The sequence below is a fragment of the Papaver somniferum genome, unplaced genomic scaffold, assembly GCF_003573695.1.
Source record: "Papaver somniferum cultivar HN1 unplaced genomic scaffold, ASM357369v1 unplaced-scaffold_65, whole genome shotgun sequence".
Classification (NCBI taxonomy): Eukaryota; Viridiplantae; Streptophyta; class Magnoliopsida; order Ranunculales; family Papaveraceae; genus Papaver; species Papaver somniferum.
In genome coordinates this window covers 4,670,501-4,683,468 of record NW_020649304.1, presented here as the reverse complement: position 1 = coordinate 4,683,468, position 12,968 = coordinate 4,670,501, and the positions used below count along the sequence as shown (strand labels likewise).

Sequence of the window (12,968 nt, the reverse complement as noted above, 5' to 3'; positions counted from 1 at the left end):
TGATCATTCACCCATTCAAAGGGAAGATAATTGGCCTAGCATTACTGAAGTAAGTAATTCTACTTTTGCCTTGTCGAATGAGCTTTACAAACAAATGGAACACTATTTTCAAAATTTGGATGGATCACTCCAAGAGCTTCAAAAAGGTGTTTCCATTTTAAGACAAGGCATTGAAGAATACAAATAGGACATGCAAAATTATGCGAAAGACCAATCTTTGGGAAGTGGTAGCCAATCTTATGTTAACTATGATAGTGATGATGACTATGAAAACACATTGCTTGAACCAATTTATGGTGACATCCCCGAGGAGAGTACGATAGAGTCTTTCTGCGATCAAGGTGAAGATGAAAAGGAATATGATGACACTAGTGTAGCTTACTCGAGCATTGATCTTTATAACGATCAAGAACCTATTCAAAAGGTAGAGCTTGAGGATAATGCAATGAGTGTTCTAAAAAAGTTCCTTATGGTGAGATTTGAATCTGCAGTGGAGTATGTACCTTACAACAAAGAGGAGTATGTTGAGAACGATACCGTTATGACCAATATTGTGGAAGACCCAATTGAGCTTGCAAAGAATTGTAATGAAGATGTTGATGCCGAGATTTTTGTTAAGGAAGAAACGGACGAAGAATGGTTGCAAGGCTTGATAGATGACCATGATATACAAGAGCTGAATAATTCACTTGAGTTTTTCAAGGATGAAGAGGATTCCATGATACAAGAGATTGTGATAGGTTTGTCTAACCCTTTGCATATTGATTCTTCTCCTTTACCTCTTATTGGTTTGAATGTATGTGCTTCGAGAATATTGTTGAATGACTTTATTTCACAATATCCTCCATTAGAGAAACTTGATTCTCTTACTATGCAGGTTTTGGAACAAGAAACCGTGGTAGTCCCTGACTTCTATATTCTTTATACACTTCCAAGTGTGGACAAGAATAAGTGTCGGGGAAACTTTTATCGGTTAATAGCTTCGTTTCTGTTTTATATTACTAATATGTGTGCGAAGCTAGTGTTTGCAAAACAGGTTCTATGGGTGGATCCCCAACTTTTCAGATTGTTGGTGTATGGGGAATTTGTCTTGCAAGTCGGGCTGACGACTTTAAACCAAGCGCTAAATGGGAGGCGACCCACTGGTTTTGTGTATCTATCTCTATCTTTTTATTTTTCAAGTCTTTTATCTTTATTTTCTTATTTTGGATATTTGCATATCAAAACTCCAGCTTTTAGAGATTTTTGAACAATTTAGAATAAACACTAGCGTTTCTAAGTAGATGGAATTTTTTCTTGACGATGAGGTATATATTGGCTGAGTTGGGATTAGATGCCAACTAAATAGCTTGTTTAGTGTTTATCCTCTATTGTTCAGAAATAGCTATGTGTTGGAGTATCAATTTTTATTATGCATTTTATTTTCTTATTGTGTATATTTATCATATTATGAATTTCCCATCTTGAACTTTACTTTGAATGACTAAATTTTACATTGAGGACAATGTAAAGTTTAAGTGTGGGGGAGTGTTTTCATATAGAGTTTTTAGCCTTGTTAGTTTTCCCTTGTGTTTATAAGAAAAGAAAAAAAGTAGAAAAACTAAAAAAGAAAAAAAAAGAAAGAAAAAAAAAGAAGATGATAAACTCCTAAGTCTAGAAACTTGTGCCTTACACTAATGGAAACATCGTGGTTGTAGGAGTTGAGGAACTCATTAACAGAGTCTATTCATATAAAAATAAATAAAATATAAAAACAAATAACATGATAGTTGTCACCATATCTCGGAGTCTTCACCATATCACGTTTTCTATTTTTATTTTTCAATATTTATCTATTATTTCTCTAAGTGATTTGGTGGGGCACCAACATCGAATTGTTATCACTGCTAGGATGAAATAGAGTGATTGAGTTACTAAAAAAAAAAGACCAGACCAATTTGACCAAATGGTGTGCATATAAAAAAATAAAAATAAATAAAAAAAATTGACACTTGGATAGCAATATGTGTGTGTTCTCCCTGTCTCCGTCGCCTAAGCAAGCGCGGAATGCAGGATCCATGGGAATTACCATGTAATCTGCTGACAAGAATCATGCACTTGGATTCAAAAAGATCCAATCATGTTGTCGATTAGAAAAAGAAAAAAAGAAAAAAAATTGGAAAAAGAAAAGAAGAAGAAAAAATATATATTATTATTGTGTTGAATAAAATCGATTACTGGTTTCCTTGTATATGCCAGTGAATTGATCTAGAATTAAGTTCGTCGACCGCTGGTTCCCTTGTATATGTCAGCTGTGTTGATATTAGAATTCAGACCAGTATCTCAATCCAATAGGATTTTTAGGTTTGTTTTGTCAGTGACCTTCAGACAAATATGGGAAACACCGTTCACCTTAGTCAACAGTCCGCCTCCATCTACTTTCTATATCCATCTTCTTATTTTTTCATATGATTGTGGTTGATTCGATTCCGAGTATTGTGGTTGTGTTCAACTTTCTGATAAAGCTATATTACTAATTTATGAATTGGATTTGAAAGTGGGTACTTCCTCCTGTAATCATTGATAGTATGCCAATTAATAAAAATATTTAGTGCCATTCTTAAATTGTCACAGGTGGCTGGAGTTAGAAATATAGGTTTTGTAGGTATACCTCTTATAAACCTTCACGAGTCTATAACTCGTCCATTAGGGACACCTAGGGGTTTAAAGGCCAGTTATTCATGCTAAGAGTAATCGTATCCTCGGCGACACGGAGTTGTATGTATGTTTTAGAATTGTTTTGTTTGATTTTATCGAGGACTAGCAAAGTCTAAGTGTGGGGGAATTTGATAGGTGTGATAAACACCTACATTTATATCTATTGTTTATGCTTTCTTTGTGAATTTTCATGTAAATTATGTATCTTATGTGTGTTTTTGAATTTATAGGTGTTTTGGAGTCATATGGACCGAAAAGGAGCAAAAAAAAGGGTCATTGTACAGGAAAATGCTATCCGGGACCCAGTCAAGGATAGGGGGCAACCAATTGGAGTCTATGGGTAATTGCTAAAAACACCCATGGGCGTTGATAGTCATTCTAGATTTATTACAGAAAACCTAAAATGGGGGAATCAGTTTATCATTTGATTCTTCCCTAATTTCTTCAGCAGCAGAACCAGAGATGGAGTTTACATGGAATTTGACTGAGAATCAGAGAAATCTGTTGTTGCCATGGTAGATCTTCAAGGGTTTAATGTTGTTATAGTCTCAGTGAAGATTTTGAATCAGATCGAAGAAATTTGGGTTTGATTTCAATCTGTGATGGTCGAGGAACAAGGTGGATTTGATACTGAAATCAAGACATGGAACTGATGAAGAACAGATGGGAGATTTGAGAGTTCAGTTAGGGTTTGTGTGAATCAAAGATTGTGGTCAGAGAAGGAGAACTCGAATCTGAAAATGCAGAAGTTAGGGTGTGTAGAAGATGAATTATTGAAGATTTAAGTTGCTGCTGAGAAGATGGGTGTCTGAAATTAAAGTTGAGTTGAAACTCCAGAATTTGTAGCTGAGCATATGGGTTTTAGGTATGAAGAAGATTAGGGTGTTGGATGAGAAGCTGATTTCACAAACAAGAAGAACAAGGAAATTGAAGGTTTTCAAGAAGTGGGTTTGTGCTAATCCAAGCATTGGCCGCAAGATGGAGTAGCTAGTGGTGGTAATGGAACTGCAGGTGTGCTGTTTTGCAGAGTGGATCATAGATGAATGTTAGGATAGGCAAAATGATTATAGTGGAAAATTACTGGTCTTTATGGTGCTGTAATAGCACACAGTTATGGGTTCGAGCTGTAATTGAGATGGAAATGGAAAATGGCAAGATGCTGCAGCTGCAATGAAGTGAACCAGTTGAAGCCTTGTGTTGATTTGAATGCAGGATAAAGAAGATATTGGCATTGGCTTGAGACTGAAATAAGTAAGCTGCAGGAATGAATGGTAACCTGAAGTAGATGAATGTTAGGGCAAATGTGCAGCTAGTAATGAAGCTGAGAAGATTAATGGAACAGTGACTGCTTGAGGCTTGAAGTTTTGTGGAGATAAAGCAATGGTTGAAATTCATGGGTTTGTAGGCTCGAATTAGGATGGATGTAATGGCACTGCGATGAAGGCTTGAATCTGTGTTGGTCTAGGCTTGTGTGGGTATTGAAATAAATCTGAGATGTGCTGCTGATGTGAGATGGCAGCAAGAAATTGTGGTTAGTACTTGAGCCTTGGGCTGATGCAGCTGGAAGTGGAGTTGCAGCTGCTACAGAAGTTAAAGAAAGAATGAAGTGAGAGATTGCAAGGCTGAGATGGTGTTTGCTGCAGCTTAGATGCAGTTACAGTGGCAGTTGTGATATGGGAGAGTCTGGTTGGTGCTATTGAAGTGTGCTAATGCATGGAACTGGTGGTGATTCAAGCTAAAAAATGAGCTTAGATGCATGTTAGGAATTGCAGGGAAGTGACAGTGCCTGAACAAGGCTGCAGAAACAGTGCGAAAAGTGAGCTGAATTGGTGCACTGGTGGTATTAGTTCCGGTTGCCGGATTTCGGAATAGAAAGTGGGAATTGCAAAGTTTCACTGAATCGTGAAGGGGGTTCGATTCGGATGCAAGAGTCTACGGAGGGATATATGAGCTACGAGTCACGCTTTTGGGCACGTTTTCGCAAGAACAAGGAATTGGCTTAAGTGGTTCTTTTGTGAATGTGTGGACTGCAGAGAAGCAGAGTTGAGCACTGGAAGTGTAGAATTTCCTGGTGATAGTTTCTGATCATTCAGGTGGCCAGAGACATTTTCCCGATGCCGGATTCCGACGACAGTGACCAGATTCCGGTAATGACGTCTGCAACTCCGGCGACCAGTTTTGAACGCAATTTACCAGAGACGTATTTTTTATATACATGGGATTGGTGGACCACGTGGAGATGGGTTTTGAGAAGACCTACATTTAGAAAGAGTATCCTTTTGGAATGGGAGAAGCATATAAACAGAACATTCTTTCTCTAAACCTAGATATCTCCATTAGGGAGAGTTCTACTTTCGTTTCTAGGGTTCACAACATGAAAGCTTTTCTTTTTCTTCTTGTTATGAACTCCATGAACATGAGCTAGTTTTTATTATTGGTTTTAAGATGTGAGTTGGATTTCACATAACATGATTCTTTGATTCAATATATTAGTTTTGTCTCATATTTATCGTTCATGATTCTCTGAAAATATAGTTGCATGATTGATGTATTGCAACATGATTTGAGTATTTGTTTTGTCAAGTTGAAAATTGGTAGAACTCATATTCATATCTATAGCTAGTTTAGGATTTTTCATCGAGCGATAATCCTCGAGCACAAGTAGCATAAATATGATTGTAGGTTGTAGTGATATATCCTTATAGTCATATGTGAACCGTGACCTTTGTTCGAATTGTTTGCGCAATGTATTTCAATTGCAATGATTAGCCTAATTTCATGAATCTTAATGCTCCATGGGAATTGAACTTGATTAGTGCAAGGCGTTAGGTTATTCTTTTGGTAGAATTCATACTTGTAGCTCGTTTTACATGTATGTGTGATGATAAGAGGAAATTGCGGGATATTCTTTCGACTAGATATCTTAGGGCTTTTGATAATGAGAGATTAAATATCAATTCTAGTTATTAAGACAAGAACATGTTAGTGAATGAAAACTAAATCCTTGACCAATACTTTCACATATTTCTGAATTGCTTGCTTTATTGCTTTGTTTGCTTTTAGTTTTGTTTAGTTATAAAAATCAGAAAAATCCCCCCATTGTTTTATATAGGAAACCATAACATATTGACAACCCAAGACCTCTCTGTGGGAACGATCATTTCTTGCCCTTGCTTCATAATATATTTTGAGTAGTAAGAAAGTGTAATTATTTTTGACGCCTACGACAGTGATCACCAAACATGGTATCTTTTCGGATTGTTCCACATGAAAACATGGTATCTTTTCGAATTGTTCCTGAAAAGGATAACTTAAACCAAAAGAAATAACCAAACATGGTATCTTTTCGGATTGTTCCACATGAAATCTTTTGCAGATAGTGAGATAATTGTTTAGTATTTTCCACGTGGCTCTTGTATTGGAGAAAACACAATGCTTGTTATTTTTCCGACACATCAAAAATTCCACTTGTTGAACGTTTAAGATATGGAGAAATGTTTTTTTTTAAATGACGCAACTGTTGGTGAATAACTAATTAGAGTGATGCGTGACCGTTGAAGTATCCCAATGTATTGTGTCTAAAGTGCGTGACCGCTGAAGTATGTAGCATGAGTTGTGTCTCAAACTATATGACTCTTGGATTAGCCAATCAGATGCCGATGACATGGAAAGTTCATGCTGATGTGGCCTCATCAGATGCAAGAATAATTGTGAGGACGACATGTGGCGTTTTGGGGTCTCTTATTATAAAGAAAGATAACAGTCTCTTAACTCATTCTTCATACGCTTGATTCCAAGTTTGAACACACAATAACCTGTAACTATCCATAAATAAATATTGTTATTGAAGCATTTGAATAACAAAAAACTTTACCCCCCCCCCCCCCCCCTAAAGAAGCTAGGTATATATTCAATCCGAACATATGTGTTATCCACTTTCGCAGTAAGTAATACTACACAACATGATATGTTTCTCCCACTTAATCAATACTTTACTCTTTTTCTTTAGATATATACTTTTAAACGCATATATCCTTTCTCAGTGTTTACTAGTCACCCTATACTCCATATATTTCTCCCCCTTTTTGTCACAAAAATGACAAAGAAACGAAAAAATGCAACAAGTATTTCGAAGGGACCCTCAAGTTCATAAAAACTCGATACAAACTATAAGAGTAAGCAAGAAGGTTTAACATACCACTTTTGATTCACTAAAACTGAAACTATCAAAGTAATTTGTTTTAGACTCTTATCAAGGAAACAATTACCCGAAGTAATTTTTCCTTATTTTAATATGTAATACTGAGATCAGAATTAACCTAATTACTTATCAGGTCCAATTATACAAAGATAGTTGCACCTAATTTTGATAAGCCTAAAGTAGGTTAGATAACTAGTTTTTTTTTTATCTGGAACCGATTAGACTTGAATAATCGTGCCTTATTTTGATAGGCCTAAACTAAGATCAAAATTAACTTAGATTTTCTGATTAGGAATGAATTGTTCTGAAACAATTGAACCTTATTTCGTTAAGCAAAAGCAAGAATCCGAATTAACTCAACTTTTCTTAACAGGAAAACGATTAATCAAAATATTCATTGCCTCACTTCGATATGTCAAGCTAAGATCGCAATCGGTCTAGTTACATATCAGGAAAGAGATTAGAAATAATTCTCCTCTCGATTTTTAAAATTACGGACCACCCCACAAAGATATGACGTTTAAGCACCAGTTCAATATAGAACTCTCCCCCATTGTTTTGTTATTCCCTGCAAAACAAAAGAATAATAAAAAGACAACCTTGACCAGATGAAGGTCGACAAGATCATAGCTATTACCTGCCACAAAGTAAAAATCTAAAACTGAAACTCATATGTATATTAAATACACATTTTATGAGATATAAATCGATAATAGTATAATCGTGACTTCACACATGAGTTAATCAATATCATCTACTTATGATCATTTGATAAAGCAACCCTAAAGGTTATATTTGTAATCCGCTAAATTAAAAAGTCACAAAATCATAAGAGACCGAAACTTAAAGTTAATAAAAACAAAAGTTTATCTCATAATCAAAAGCAAAACAAAAAGATATTAAATTGGAATACGTAATGCAATCATAACTACCAAAACAATGACACACAAAGATTTAAAACAAAAAACTTATTATTCATATTTATTGTAGTTTGCATAGAATCCATGCAAATATTGACATGAATCAACAATTGATTAGTTTATTCATTAACGCTGAAGCCCACTTCTTGAGTGGAAACCATTTTTGACTGTCTTGAAGTAAACCTGGTTCTGGATATCCTTTACCTTTCCAGAAATCTGTATCAATATCCGCTATCCCTGAAGACTTTCGGGATCATTTCGAGAAGCAAAAGCTAACTTTATTTAAAGATAGTTCAATTTCCTACCAAGACGACAAAGGAGAAACGAAAGACCATTACATCCTTTGTCAGAAGGCTGAGAATAAGGAATTTTACTTTGTTCCTTATTCTTTCTTCCAAGAATTTGTTTCAGATTTCATTCAGAGATAGTTTTAGTACTTATGTTTTCACCAAACGAATCTGTTAGAGCACTGCTCGGTCGAACTCTCAAGCTTGTTTGTCAAGTTTAGTTGCCAAAACTATAAGTCTTGATTTCTAGTATACTTATAGCTAAGTCTCGGATTAAGATAGTAAGTGTAGTAGAGCTTTAGACTTCACGGCGTTCATCGAATGAAGACGAAGAACTACTCAAGGGAACTTGTGGAACTTCATCAACAAAAGGTATGTGGAGACTTGAACTCATATATCACTCAAAAGTCTATCTACTCTATCTCCTATTTGAGACAAAAAGTCGTATTGCTATATAGACTTCAATTATACACATTTGGTATTTCGAGCCGAGTTTATCTCGCTTATCTATTTCTCGAAATATGTGTTGGTAAGCTTTCGCTTTAACCAAGTTCATCTTTTATTCTTGACGAAAGTCAAAATATGATCATATGAAAATCGCCTTGTAACATCTTACATGATTTGTGTGAGACATTCATTTGATGTAGACTCGGAATGTTTTGTATTGATCATTCGATCACTTGGAAATTGCTTTGAAGCTAATAGTTTGTGTGAGACAGTTATTGTCGTCTTCCAAGAATGTTTTAATGATTGAAATGAGGGTTGAAAATATGTAACCATGATTGGATATAAACATAGTGTGTATTCACATTTATGCAAAGTCCAAAACCGGGAACCTTGGTATGTGTACCCGTAACGCGTACGGGTTGGTTGTTGGAAGTCCGGGAACTAAGTATGTGTACCCGTACGCGTACTGGCGGAAGTTCAAGTTTCGTGAATTTCTCCTAGAGTTTGGAAGTGTAAAATGGTATGCGTACGCGTACGCGTACCAGCGTAATCAAACTCGGTCCGGCTACTTAGGTATGTGTACTCGTTTGCATACTTAAGTAGGTTATGTTCTAAAATCGGTTTGTTCATGAACTAATACATTTATATAATAAGGAATGCAATCTTTTCCAAACCGTGGCTATAATGTTCATGAAATGATTCGAGTGAATCAAAATCGATTTTGCTTCAATTGTGTCTTGTATACTTCTATGCGAATATAAACAATTGAATAACTCTCTAACTAGTTTCATTTGAGTCATTTGAACTAGTTATGATAAATATGAATAAGGTTGATATGAAAGTGCTCATATGGCTAACCATTGGTTAACTATTGTTGAACCAACTAAGTGTACACGTTTAGGTACGGTTACCTTTATCTAAATGATGGTACATTTCATTTGTGCATAACAAGCTAAGTTCGATATAACGGTTGAAAGATATTAGCTTGATTCTAATCAGGTTTTCATCTAACGGTGAATATTGAATGCTTCGTTACCAAGGTAACATTGATTGCAAACCCTGATTTGAAGACTATATTGTTAGAGCATTGCTCGGTCGAACTCGCAAGCGTTGTTTGTTATCTCAAGATTGTTTGTCAAGTTTAGTTCCCAAAACTATAAGTCTTGATTTCTAGTCTACTTATAGCTAAGTCTCGGATTAGGATAGTAAGTGTAGTTGAGCTTTAGACTCCACGGCGTTCATCGAATGAAGACGAAGAACTACTCAAGGGAACTTGTGGAACTTCATCAACAAAAGGTATGTGGAGACTTGAACTTATCTATCACTCAAAAGTCTATCTACTCTATCTCTTATTTGAGACAAAAAGTCGTATTGCTATATAGACTTCAATTATACACATTTGCTATTTCGAGCCGAGTTTATCTCGCTTATCTATTTCTCGAAATATGTGGTGGTAAGATTTCTCTTTGGCCATGTTCATCTTTACTCGTGATGAAAGTCATATTATTTCAATAACTTGAAAATCGCTTTGATGCTAATAGTTTGTGAATAACAACTATTTTAACATCCTCTAAGAAAGTTTGAATGATTGAAATGAGAGTTTAGAATAAGTAACCATGTTTGGATATAAACATAGTGTGTTCTCATATTTGTGTAAAAGTCCAAAACCGGGAACCTAAAGTATGCGTACCCGTACGCGTACCGGCGGTTGTTGGAAACTCGGGCAAGTTTGCGTACCCATACGCATACTGGCGGAAGTTTCACGTTCGTGAATTTCTACTGGAGTTTTGAAGTGTGAAGTGGTATGCGTACCCATACGCGTACTGGCGTAACCAAACTTGGTCCGGCTACTTAGGTATGCGTACCCATTTGCATACTTAAGTAGGTGACTTTCTAAAATCGGTTTGTTCATGAACTAAAATATTTATATAATAAGGAACGCAATCTTTGCAAACCGTGGCTATAATGTTCATGAATTGATTAGAGTGAATCAAAATCGATTTTGCTTCGATTGTTTCTTGTATACTTCTATGAGATCTAAGCAATTGAACAACTCTCAAACTAGTTCATTTGAGTCATTTGAACTAGTTATGGTAAAGATGAATAAGGTTGATATGAAAGTGCTCATATGGCTAACCATTGGTTAACTATTGTTGAACCAACTAAGTGTACACGTTTAGGTACGGTTACTCAAACCTAAATGAAGGTACATTTCATTTATGTATAACAATCTAAGTTCGATCTAACGATTGAAAGATATTAGCTTGAATCTAATCAGGTTTTCATCTAAGGGTGAATATTGAATGCTTTGTTACCAAGGTAACTTAGATTGCAAACCCTGGTTTGAAATCTATATAAAGGAGAACTCTAGCAACTGGGAAGCCTAATCCCCACGCCTCCTGTGTGATAATAGTTGCATAGCTAGAGTTGATTCTCCTTTAACCTTAGGTTTTTCACGAAATCATGTAGGTTAACGACTTAAAGACTTCAATGGGATTGTGAAGCCAGACCCAACTATTTTTTCTGTAGTTACGTGATCTGATCTTGTTGTTTCTATCGTGATTGAGTACAATCGTAAGATTGGCTTGAGATTTATATCTCCGATAGGCAAGATAGAAAAGTAGTCACAAACACCTTTGTCTCATCGTTTGTGATTCCAAAATATCTTGTTTCGTTAATCGATTAAGATTATTGTGAGGTGATTGATAATACTAGGTTGTTCTTCGGGAATATAAGTCTGGATTATGAATTGGTTTCTGTTCACCTTGATTTATCAAAAGACGGAACAAAAACTTGTAGGTATATTTGTGGGAGACAGATTTATCTATTCAATAGACTTTTCTGTGTGATACAAATTTGTTTATCAAGTCTTCGACTTTGGGTCGTAGCAACTCTTAGTTGTGGGTGAGATCAGCTAAGGGAATCAAGTGCACAGAATCTGGCGTAGTTCAAGAGGCGTAAGGAACGCGACTGTACCTTGATCAGTGTGAGATTGATTAGGGCTCAACTACATTCCATACCGAAGTTGTATTTGTAGTAGGCTAGTGTCTGTAGCGGCTTAATACAGTGTGGTGTTCAAATTTGGACTAGGTCCCGGGGTTTTTCTGCATTTGCGGTTTCCTCGCTAACAAAAGTTCTGGTGTCTGTGTTATTTCTTTTTCGCATTATATTTTGTTATATAATAGAAATATCACAGGTTGTGCGTTGAATCGATCAATTGGTAAATCCAACCTTTGGTTGTTGATTGAAATTGATTGATCCTTGAACATTGGTCTTTGGTACCGTTCAAGTTATTTCTCTTGTATTCAATCAGGCTCACAAATTCTTATTTGTTTGATTGCGAATTGAATTGATAAATTGAGATATAACTCTTTGATATACTTTTCTTAAGATTCAGTCTAACTGTCTAGTTGATTCTTTTGAAAGTATATTGGAGTTAGTCCATACAGATTGCTAAGCGAAATATTGGGTGAGGTTGTTGGACCCCCGCTTTTTCATATATAAAGGAGAACTCTAGCAACTGGGAAACCTAATCCCTACACTTCTTGTGTGATTCTAGTTGCGACTAGAATCGATTCTCCTTTAACCTTAGGTTTTTCACGAAACCATGTAGGTTAACGACTTGAAGACTTCATTGGGATTGTGAAGCCAGACCCAACTATTTTCTCTGTAGTTGCGTGTTCTGATCTTGTTGTTTTCTATCGTGATTGAGTATTATCTTCTTTAAGAGTTGCTAGAAATTTATTCTTCGATAGGCAAGATTGAAAAGTAGTCACAAACATCTTCGTCTCATCGTTTGTGATTCCACAATATCTTATTTTGTTAATCGATTAAGATTATTGTAAGGTGATTGATTATACTAGGATGTTCTTCGGGAATATAAGTTTGGTTTATCAATTGGTTCATGTTCACCTTGATTTATCAAAAGACAGAACAAAACTCGTAGCTATATCTGTGGGAGACAGATTTATCTATACAATAGACTTTTCTGTGTGAGACAGATTTGTTTATCAAGTCTTCGACTTTGGGTCGTAGCAACTCTTAGTTGTGGGTGAGATCAGCTAAGGGAATCAAGTGCGCAAAATCCGGCGTGGTTCAAAAGGCGTAAGGAATGCAACTATACCTTGATCAGTGTGAGATTGGTTAGGGCTCAACTACATTCCAGCCCGAAGTTAACTTGGAGTAGGCTAGTGTATGTAGCGTCTTAACACAGTGTGGTGTTCAAATCTGGACTAGGTCCCGGGGGTTTTCTGCATTTGCCGTTTCCTCGTTAACAAAATTTCTGGTGTCTGTGTTATTTATTTTCCGCATTATATTTTGTTATATAATAGAAATATCACAGGTTGTTAGTAGTTCAATCAATTAGAGAATCCAACCTTTGGTTGTTGATTATATTGATTGATACTTGAACATTGG

The 12,968-nt window shown here is 35.8% G+C and overlaps 1 long non-coding RNA gene across 1 annotated transcript; it reads left to right on the top strand.

The window, feature by feature from the left end:
• The first annotated feature begins 2,472 nt into the window (after window positions 1-2,472).
• Window positions 2,473-5,198, top strand: LOC113343765. The gene is made up of 2 exons (XR_003357391.1): window positions 2,473-3,037; window positions 3,146-5,198. It is a non-coding gene; the product is annotated as an uncharacterized LOC113343765 (long non-coding RNA).
• The last annotated feature ends 7,770 nt before the right edge of the window (window positions 5,199-12,968 follow it).